This window comes from Myotis lucifugus, unplaced genomic scaffold, assembly GCF_000147115.1.
Source record: "Myotis lucifugus unplaced genomic scaffold, Myoluc2.0 scaffold_151, whole genome shotgun sequence".
Taxonomy (NCBI): Eukaryota; Metazoa; Chordata; class Mammalia; order Chiroptera; family Vespertilionidae; genus Myotis; species Myotis lucifugus.
The window spans coordinates 1,896,095-1,906,628 of record NW_005871199.1 but is presented as its reverse complement, the minus strand read 5'-3'; positions in this window follow the sequence as shown (position 1 = coordinate 1,906,628).

Here is a 10,534-nt window from a genome sequence, read left to right as displayed (position 1 = left end):
CTAAAACAATGATTCTTTCCTCTCCCCGTATAATGGGTAGTCCAGGTATCCCCGAAGGTTGGGTCCCAGAAGGTTTCTCTTATATCCAACCCAAAAGTTGAAAAATAAAAAGGGGGGGGCGGTGCCTCCGGGCCCGGGGGGGCCCCCAGGTAAATGGGGGGGGGGGGGGGGGCGAGGGCTCTAGGAGCCCGTTTCTGTACTGAGGTAAGGGACTTTTTCCTGGCCTGTCCCGTCGGGTGGGGGAGGTTATTTTTGGGGAAAGAAAATGAAGCCGCCCCGTAAGTGATTTAACTTTCACCTCAGGAAATCTTGTCCTAAAGAGAATTCCAAGGGTCTAGGTTGCATGAGGGGGACGCTGCAAAAAAACCGCAAAGGACTCGGTCCCGCTGGAGCCCGGGGCCGGCCCCAGCTGTTCCCTGAGGAGCAGTTTCCCTTCGCGGAGCCGGAGGGGTGTCGAGCGCGGGGGTCATCGTGCGCATGCGCGGCGTCTCGCCACGCCTGGGGCTGCACGCGATCGTCATGAAGTGCCTCCGGCTGGGACTGGCTGTAGATACCTGTCAGTTACCCCCGGGGACCAATGGGAGGGGCGAACGGGACCGCCTGCTCCGCCCACTACCTCGCGCTGAGGACACTGAAGGCCTCGCGCCAGCTGTGGCTACTTTTGCGAATTTACAAATCGTGTTTTTCGCCCGCGCGTGGCCGGAGTTATCCGCCCGGTTGGAGCCCTAGGCCCCCCCGCGCTGGCGCCGCCTGGAGGCCGGATCAAGCCCTGCAGCTAAGGACGCCTCCGGTTCGCTGCCTTTAGGCGTTCATGCCTTCCTTCTTCGGGAAACCGCTAAGAACAACTTGAAGAACCCTGGGATTGTTTCTACTTTGTGACCTGACAAGTCAAAGCTCTGCCCTAAGTGGTTTTCCTCATGTTAAAAAAAAAAAATGGGGTTGTTTGAGAGGCTCACGTACGACAATGTCTAAAAACTTTCTAAAGGAGAAAGCATGGTGGCTGTGACGTGGTTTCCTCCAAACTCAGGCGCAGGCTCTTCCTCACTTGTGACCTCCCACTGAGTAATGTTTTCCCTGGATCCTCACAACCTTCACTTACAGATTCTGCCCTCCAGGTTTTGAAATGCCTTTTGGACACTGCGCACCCCTCAGCCTGCCGGCCACACTGCCCTCCAGAGTCTGCGCTGCGTGGAGCTCGTGGCACCGGCTCGGAGGTTGGAGTGGAGGTTGCAGAGGGCCTCTAGGTCTGTTTTCCTTCGTTAGGTGCCTTCCTTAACCAAGATGCTTAGAAACCACTGCTAGCTTCCCGGATGGTGGAGGAGAGCCAGGACGGGGTGGAGAATCCCCCCAGTCACCCGGCTTCATTATCCTCTTCAAACCAAGGTGTTCAGCCGGCTGAGGGCGCCGTGGGTGAGCCTGGACCTATGAACCAGGAGGTCCCTGGTCAGGGCGGCTGCTGCTCCGCTGGCGGCGGGCAGGAGGCAGCCGGTCAATGATTCTCTCTCATCATTGATGTTTCTCCCTCCCTCTCCCTCTCCCTTCCTCTCTGAGATAAATAAAAATATATTTTTTAAAAACCCAAGGTGTTAAAGCCAGATCAAAGAAAAAAAATTTAAGGCTGCATGCACCCCTTTCACACGCCTCTGAGGGACAGGGAAAGGGGTATAAGTGATCCTTAGTTTAAATACAGACCCAAAAGAGAAGCACAAGAGAAACTGAACCTGTGCCTGCAGGCAGCAGCCATTTACAGGTTGAAGTCCTGGTTTCAGTTTAGTTGTGAAGGGCGGTCACTTATCTATAAAGCATGGAGACTTCTCTGGGGGTGCAGAACCTTCTCAGAGCGAGTGAAAGCAACTATGTTGCAGTGAGAGCAACAGTCCTTGGGCTTAGCCAGTTAATATTTTTGTGTGTGACCTTGGTAAAGCAGCTGCCATATCTAAGCCTCAATTTATTTTGTAAAGTATGGAAAGAACATGTGGCAATGGGTTTGTAAAGCAGCATATAAATATATGGGTTTAAATTAAGTGCTCTGAGGGAAATGGGTATTTGCCCCAAATGGACTACTACCAAGTATGCAATTCATTAATACTCATGATATACCTCATCCTGACAGACAGTGTGAATAATAAATTAAGGGGATGAATTCAAAGAAAGTAGTATCACTGACAATAGAGGGATAGACATGACCCCAATTAAGGAATCGGCTGACAGTCTTTTTTAAAAATTAGGATATCAGCTCAAACTTTGTCTTTAGAAAAACTAGAATGTGCCAAAAGGAGGATGAAGTTGTCATCCTGAGGGATCACTAAGCTGATTTCTCAGAGGTATCCTGGGAGGTTATGGAGAAACCAGGGCCCCAGTAGGCAGAGTTCATCAGCTTGTGGAAGGCTTTGGGGACCTGAACCACAGAAGGTTCCACAGTCACAAAGCTTGAAAAGCTGTTAAGCATCTTGGGTTCTTGGGGAGCTAAGCCACAGGGGTCCAAGCTATTATTGTCTCTCAGATTTATGTCCCCTTGATGCCACTACCCCACACTTGGGAACCACACAGGCATGAGTCACTCTCTGCTACTTAATTCGGCAGCTGACCCTTTAGTGCTGTTGACTCATAAAAATGTAAGGTTCCATGTATGAGAGAAAAGTTCAAGTCCATGGATGAAACATATGGAGCCTATGAATCCAAAAGATCACCTACTTTTACCAGGTATATTAGGGTCCAAACAGGAAATAGATGGTATTCTCTAAATAATGAAGGGCTGTTTTTAATTTATTGGAGAGAGAGAAACATCGATGTGAGAAACGCCGATGGGCTGCCTCATGTACACACCCTGATCCCGCAACCGGCACATGTGTCCTGATGGGGAATTGAACTCTCTACCTTCTGGTGTATAGGATGAGGCTCCAACCAACTGAGCCACACCAGCCAGGGCATGAAGGGCTATTTTTAAAAACTGTGGGCAAGGGATGGATGGGTCAGTAACTGGAGGCTAGTAACAGCCTTAGGCCTGAAAAGACAAAGAAGGGTAGCGGTTACTAGGAGCTGGAAGGAGAGATGGCCTTGAGAAAAGCAGTGACCTTTAATCAAAGGATACAGCTAGGCCCAGGTGACCCCAGGGGAGTGGTATCTTTTCCCTCCCAGTCTTCTGCCAGAGTTCTCTATTGGCTGAATCCATTATGAAGCCAAAGTGCAGGGAGCCCATTAATGAAATTCATGCAGGTTAGTCTCCAAGGATAGAGAATAAAATACAGGAGAGAGGAGAGTAATCTGGAAGGAATGAGACGATATCCAGCATACCTAGAGATGAAGACCTCATTCATTCCCCAAAGAAAGGTTATCTTTGATTGTCCTTGCTCAAGTACTGCTGGCCAGCAACTTTATGGAGACGCCTCCTGAATTAGTTTTGGAACAAAATTTACTTTGGGGAGTTTGAAGGAGAGGCTGCTTGGAGAATTTACATTTCCTCAGGTTCTAAACTGCAACTGGAGATGAATTAAGCTGCCCAAAGTCAAGCAAGACAGTACTCTGATTAAAGGACAAACGATAGAGGGAAGGAGACTAATGACTGAGACAGCATATGTATCTATATACTGAAGGTAATACATAACTCGCAAGATAGATATGTTTGTGTGTATGCAAAGTGCCTCACTCATTGTCAGACATGTAGCAAAATCTTAAAGCATGGAAGCTGTTATTTCTATTGGCCTCTTTAAAAAAAAAAAAATATATATATATATATATATATTTGTAATTGATTTCTGAGAGGGAGAGGGAGAGATAGAAACATCAATGATGAGAGAGAATCATTGATTGGCTGCCTCCTGCAGGCCCCCTACTGGGCTGGAGACTGCAACCCAGGCATGTGCCCTGACCGGTAATGAACCATGACCTCCTGGTTCATACATCAACGTTCAACCACTGAGCCACTTTGGTCGGGCTACTGGCCTCTCTTTTAAACATCAATTTCCTTTACAATAAGACTTTCTTAAGCTTCAGGATTAGTAGTTAGAGTCTCTACTAACTTATTCTATAAGACATCTTGCACAAATCTTACATAGGAATAGTTATCACTAGCAATCACTAGGTTGCTCCCATTTCAACTTCTCTTGTGTTTTCTACCGATTGATCTTCTTGGAATAGAAGGCTCACTTTCACAGAGAGAAAACTCTTAAGAAGTTGCCCTAGTTCATGTTTTCCCCCATTATTTAAGAATATGACCCTTCTTACAACTCTAGGTTCCGATCCAATTCCCTTTAACTCTTCCATATTCTTGATGATTTCTCTCACTAGGATTTTAATTCAACAAGTCTGTTTTTTGTTTCTCAAGGCTCAAGTCCCTGCTCTTTTCCTCTCAGCAAAGACTGCATGTACATTTATGGGGCCTGCCAGACCAGACATACCTTATAAATAATATGTACACTGTATTTGTTGCCTATATGTTATTTACCAAAAAGCAATTATCTATACACAGCCTAATCCATGGTAGGTGTTCAGTTCTCTAAATATTAACGTTGAAAGCTTGCCTAGAGATTCTAATTGTTGAACACAGATGCTTATAAATCCTTGACTTTGGTATTACCCTCCTGTGTTTAAGAAAGGCAACCTCATTGCCAATGGAGCAGGTTTTGCAAACACTAGTGTACACTAGATAGGGACACTCATTTTGCCAGCCAGATGGGTCTATTCAGCCCTGGTTATCAATGGGATTTGTGCCACAACCAGACTGCTACTTATATTTATTTAATAAATGTATGCTGAATTGGACTGAGATAGCAACAAGCACCTTATTAAGAATAGCTGAGAAGCCAGCAGAGCAAATCCACTATTTTCCCTGAACCTGACGTCTACCCCCTCCTCCTCCGCCCCCATATCTCAGTATTGACTTTACTCCCACACAAGGCGCATAATCATTTCCTTCAGCTACTGTTCTCTCCTGGTTGATTGCTTTTAGGGAAAGGAGTGGGGTGGGGAGGGTGAGAGAAAGGAGGATTAAATTTAACAAGCTAATCAAACGCTCTCTCTAGTCTCACTTCTTTTTTTTCTTTTCACTTCATTTCTTACCTCAACTTGCTCTGCCTATTAAGAATACCAGCTGTGCCCTGGCCAGTGTTGCTAAATGGTTAGCGCCCTCCCTCAATGCCGTCCTGCTACTTCTCCCTCATTAGCTCAGCTGGACAGGGAAAACTGTCTACAGTCATGTACCACACGACGATGTCTCATTCAACTGCATGCATGACTCCCATTATTATACAATGGAGCTGAAAAAATCCTTTCCCCTACTAACATTGAGGTTGTAATGTCTTAGTGTTTGTGGCAGTGCTGGTGTAAACCGACTGCACTGCCAGTTGCATATATAAAAGTATAGCACATACAGTTATGTACAGTACATACTTGGTAATGATAAACAACTGTTACTGGTTTATGTATTTACTACACTTTTTATTATTTTAGAGTAAAAAAGTTTGCTGTAAGACAGTATTATGCTGGCAGCAGCCTCATAGATCTTATATTTACCATGTCTCTTGATTGCATCATTTTCTTTTGCAGTTGATTTACTCTTTTGTTTTCTTAAAGTAAATTTAGTGTAGCCTAAGTGTGCAGTGTTTGTAAAGTCCACAGTAGTGTACACTAATGTCCTAGGCCTTTCCATTCACTCATCACTCACTGACACCCAGAGCAACTTCCAGTCCTGCAGGCTTCCCTCAGGTAAGGTGTACCACTCTGCATATATATATTTCTTTTAAATATGTTTTTATGGACTTCAGAGAGAGGGAGAGGAAGAGATAGAAACATCGATGGGAGAGATAGAAACATCGATGGGAGAGTGCGGCCGCCATCTCCCCGCTGGCCCATGCCACCCGCTGCCCTGGGACTCACCGTTTTTGTCAAATAAAGACATAAGCCCCCACCCCCACCCCCACAGAAACATCGATGAGAGAGAAACATCAATCGGCTGCCTCCTGCATGCCCCCTAGTGGGGATCAAGCCTGAAACCGGGGCATGTGCCCTGACTGGGAATCATACCAGTGACCTCTTGGTGCATGGGACAACGCTCAATCCACTGAGCCACACTGGCCGGGGCCCATTCTTCATCTTTAAAACCACATTTTTACTGGACTTTCCTAAGTTTAGATACACAAATACCATTGTGTTACAGTTGCTTACAGTATTCAGTAGAGTAACAGCCTGTATAGGTTTGTAACCTAGGAGCAACAGCATTACCATATAGCTTAAGTGTGTAGTGGGCTATACAATCTAGGTTTGTATAAGTACACTTTATGATGTTCACACAACAACAAAATTGCCTAAAGATGTATATATATTTTTTTTTAATATATTTTATTGATTTTTTACAGAGAGGAAGGGAGAGGGATAGAGAGTTAGAAACATCGATGAGAGAGAAACATCGACCAGCTGCCTCCTGCACATCTCCCACTGGGGATGTGCCCGCAACCCAGGCACATGCCCTTGACCGGAATCGAACCCGGGACCCTTGAGTCCGCAGGCCGACGCTCTATCCACTGAGCCAAACCGGTTTCGGCAAGATGTATATTTTTTAAAAGACGTTATTTTTCAGAACATATCCCCATCGTTATGTGGCACATGACTGTTCTGAAATTTATCTGTGATCAGGGAGAAGATACAGTTTTTGCCCAGGAGATGTAAAAAATTTCAATGACACCCTGAAATGGTTTAAGACTTTGATATTTTATTAAGAAACATCTTTATTTTAAATGACAGTACAAAAGTTGTATATATAATATAGATCTGTATAGGTGTATATACACACAAATGCTCACTCACCCCTACATACATATACACAAACTTGCTCATCAGAATCAAACCCTATTTTATTAAAATTCTAAATAAAAAAGAGAAGTATATTTTTTTTCTGAAAACATACTGTACATAAAGCTGTCAGACAACCTGAAGAATGGAGGACATTTTAAGAAGTATCTAGGCACCCTACCAGTCTTCCTCTCCTCTCCCTCCCAATACCCTGCTCCCACACCCCCATCCTCTGCCCAACACAAACGGCCTTGACAGGTCAGTATACAGGGCAAAGCCAGAGAAGGGAGCTGCTATCATTATTGATAGAACAAGATGCCTGAAACCAACTAGGAAGCACAGTATTATAGAGTATGACCTAAATTCTCAGAAACAAACCACTTCAGAATAAACAGAAAATATGTAGTAGGGATAGAGGGGAGTGGAAAGAGGAAAGACAGGCCCATAGATTAGAAATGACTAATTAAGTTCTAGTTCCTGGGAAAGACTCAATGAGATAAGAACAATGGGGTCACAGAAACAGAAGTAATACGGGAAAGGGGAGGAGACAGAGATAGGGAATCACAATTTCCTGCCATTAACGAACCAAATTGCTACTACAGAGTCTAAGAATGTCACCCACCCTCTAATCCTAGAGAGGCTCAAAAAAGAAAATAAAAGGCAGCACCAGAGGCTCAAAGCTACTTAATTCAAATTTATATTCTTCTTGCTCAATATATTGGCATAGGAAATAAGAGTACTAACTCAGAAGGGGAAAATATTCATCACATAAAATGGACATAGATAAGAGCCTAGAACAGCATAGGGGTGGTCTTGACATGTATTCCATTCTTTAAAAAAAAAAATAGTTTTATTGATTTCAGAGAGGGAGGGAGAGGGGGAGAGAGATAGAAACATCAGTGATGAGAGAGAATCATTGATTGGCTTCCTCCTGCACGCCCCCTACTGGGGATCGAGCCCGCAACCCAGGCATGTGCCCTTGACTGGAATCGAACCTGGGACCCTTCAGTCCACAGGCTGACACTCTATCCACTGAGCCAAATCAGCTAGGGCTGTATTCCATTCTTAAGCTCCTTTTCTGGCCACACAGAGATGTCTGCACAAGCAGCAGGGAGGTGTAAGAGACCGAACAAGTGCTAGTCAAAACAGCTGCCAGAGGAGTGGAGAGGAGGCTTGCTTTGTGGAAGGGCAGCTCCACCTCTACCTCAACACTGCTCTGAATCTGTTAGCTTCCCCGGGGTCATCACACCATACGCTAATCAAATCTCTGTAAAGCCAGGTCCTGGTTCTCCCTGGGGCCTCACTCCTTAGGTTTCTCATGACTACCTGTTAGAGCACAACTCTCAGAGAAGAGCCAAAGCAATGATTTTTCTTCCTCCAGCTCTTTAGTGGTTACAAAAGAAACCCTCTCTCATGCATTTAATGATCTAAAATATTTCCAGGTTATACCAGGTACTTGAGAGTTGAACCTCAAATAAAGAGAAAAGTGAGAAAATACATATACATTTATAAACATACACACTAATATACACCCAGCAAAGGGGCATTAAAAGGCCCTGGTCATGCCCCGCTGACATGGCTCAGTTGGTTGAGTGTTGTCCTGTGCACCAAAAAGTTGCCGGTTCGGTTCTGGGTCAGGGCACATACCTGGGTTGTGGGTTTGATTCCTGATTGGGGAAGCATATAGAAGGCAACCAATCTCTCTCTCTCTCTCTCTCTCTCTCTCTCTCTCCCCACACACACACACACCCTTTCTCTCTCCTTCTTCTCTCTAAGCATATTCTAGGGTGAGGATTGGAAAAAAGCCCTGGCAGGAGACCAATCAATGTTTCTCTCTCTCTTCCTTCCTCTCTCTCTATAAAAATCAATTAAATATATATATGTTATACACACACACACACACATACATACCCCTGGTCACACGATACCTAATTTCAACTGGAAAAGCCCTCTGGTGAGTTCTTTCTTTTTTATCAGTATAAAGAAAGAAAGAAATTTTGTATGCCATATATTTCTAACATTATTGAGCAGACACACGAATTTTAATAACACAAGGGTAAGGCTGAAGAAAGGGGAAAGGGAAAGCCAAAAATAACTGAACACAGATCTGACAGAGAAAAAGACCATCCTTTAAGGCACTGAATTAAAAACATAGAAAACCTAAGGCCAAGTTTTCCAATATTTCAGTTAAAAGACCTCAACTCTGGCATTACAATGAAGAGATCCCACAGAGGTAGTGATAGGAAGAGAAGGGACACTTACACACTTATAGTAATTTTCCTGAAGTCAGGAACAAGGACAGCAACGATTTATTTTTTTCTCTACTTGAGGGGTAGGCTTAAGATCAAAATGCAAAGGTAGAGTGTGAAAGTCCTATATTAATACTGATATTATGAAAGCAGCTTTATTTTAAAGCAGGCAATCATCCTAGGCTCCAGGTTCCTTCTATTCAAGTACCAACTCTGAACCACTTGACTGTTATTTGATTCTCTGTAATCCAACCTTGCCAAAGGCCAGTTGAAATTCTCTAACCCAGAAAATCTAGCAACATTTTCCCAATTTCCATGGCTGATCCCGAAAGAAATGCAAAATCATAAAATGGCATTGCCATTAATGCACTTAGTGTTTAACTTCTAACTACTTCAAGGGATCCTGACTTACCATTCTCTCTACAGCAATACAACTGGAGATCAAATCTTATTTCCCTTCTCTGGGATGTTAAAAGCTCTATTCCAAGTAAATAAAAACAAATACCTCTTTGCTACCCACCCCTTTCCCAATATTTCCCTTCTCTCTCTCCTTATCCCAACCCAATCTCAGAGACCCCATAATAAAAAATGACTTGGGCTGTATTCACTATTGTTTGTGTGTAGGAATGATAGCCTCCTATAGAAAGATAAGAACAGATAAACAGCTCCCCAAAGCAGTAGGGACTCTGTATGCTCAAAAGGGAATGTTGGATGGAAGCTCCCCACTGCCAATCAGAAGCTGCCTAGAGAATGAGGTGGCTGGACCTGGATATCTTCTGCAGTGTTCACCTCCAACCCATAACAGGGCAGAAAAAAAGAAATTAAAGTCAACATATACATTAAGAACATAAACAAAACACATCTAAAATGACACTTGATGCATCTATAGTTAAGCTAAGGCTCTGAAATGGCACACAATAGCAGCTTATTGTTAGCACCTGGTTCACAAAAGGACAGAAAACACACACATCACAAATAGAAACGGACAATTTGACAGCAGATACCATAATTTTATCCTCACCCTTACCTAGCCTCCTCCACTGCATTTCTCCATCATCCCAACAGCCCAGAGTAATCTCTGGCCAGCTGGGAAATGCTTGGTACTCAAGTCCCTCGGGAAAACCAAGTTAAGGTGGCAAGTCATCAAGATTCATTTCAAAACTGACATTTTTGCCTAGAAGCCTCTAAAGCCAATTCTGTTTGTAAATTTGGTTTGGGGAGTTATGTTTTCAGTTTATTTTGAGCCCGAATGATTTTTCACCTCCTGAAAATTGTGGCAAATTACTTCACTAATCAAGGTAAAGAGAACCATATTAACTGTCAAGTTTTATTCCAAATTAAAAATGTATGTTTTCCCTATGATCACTAATAAAACCATATTCTAAACAGTCACTCAAATGTTTACTTGGCACATCTCCCCCTGGTTTCTTCTTGTCATTTACAACAAAGCAAGCAAGCAAGTCAAGAACGATGGGGGCCCAATTCCTCTGTAATGTAAC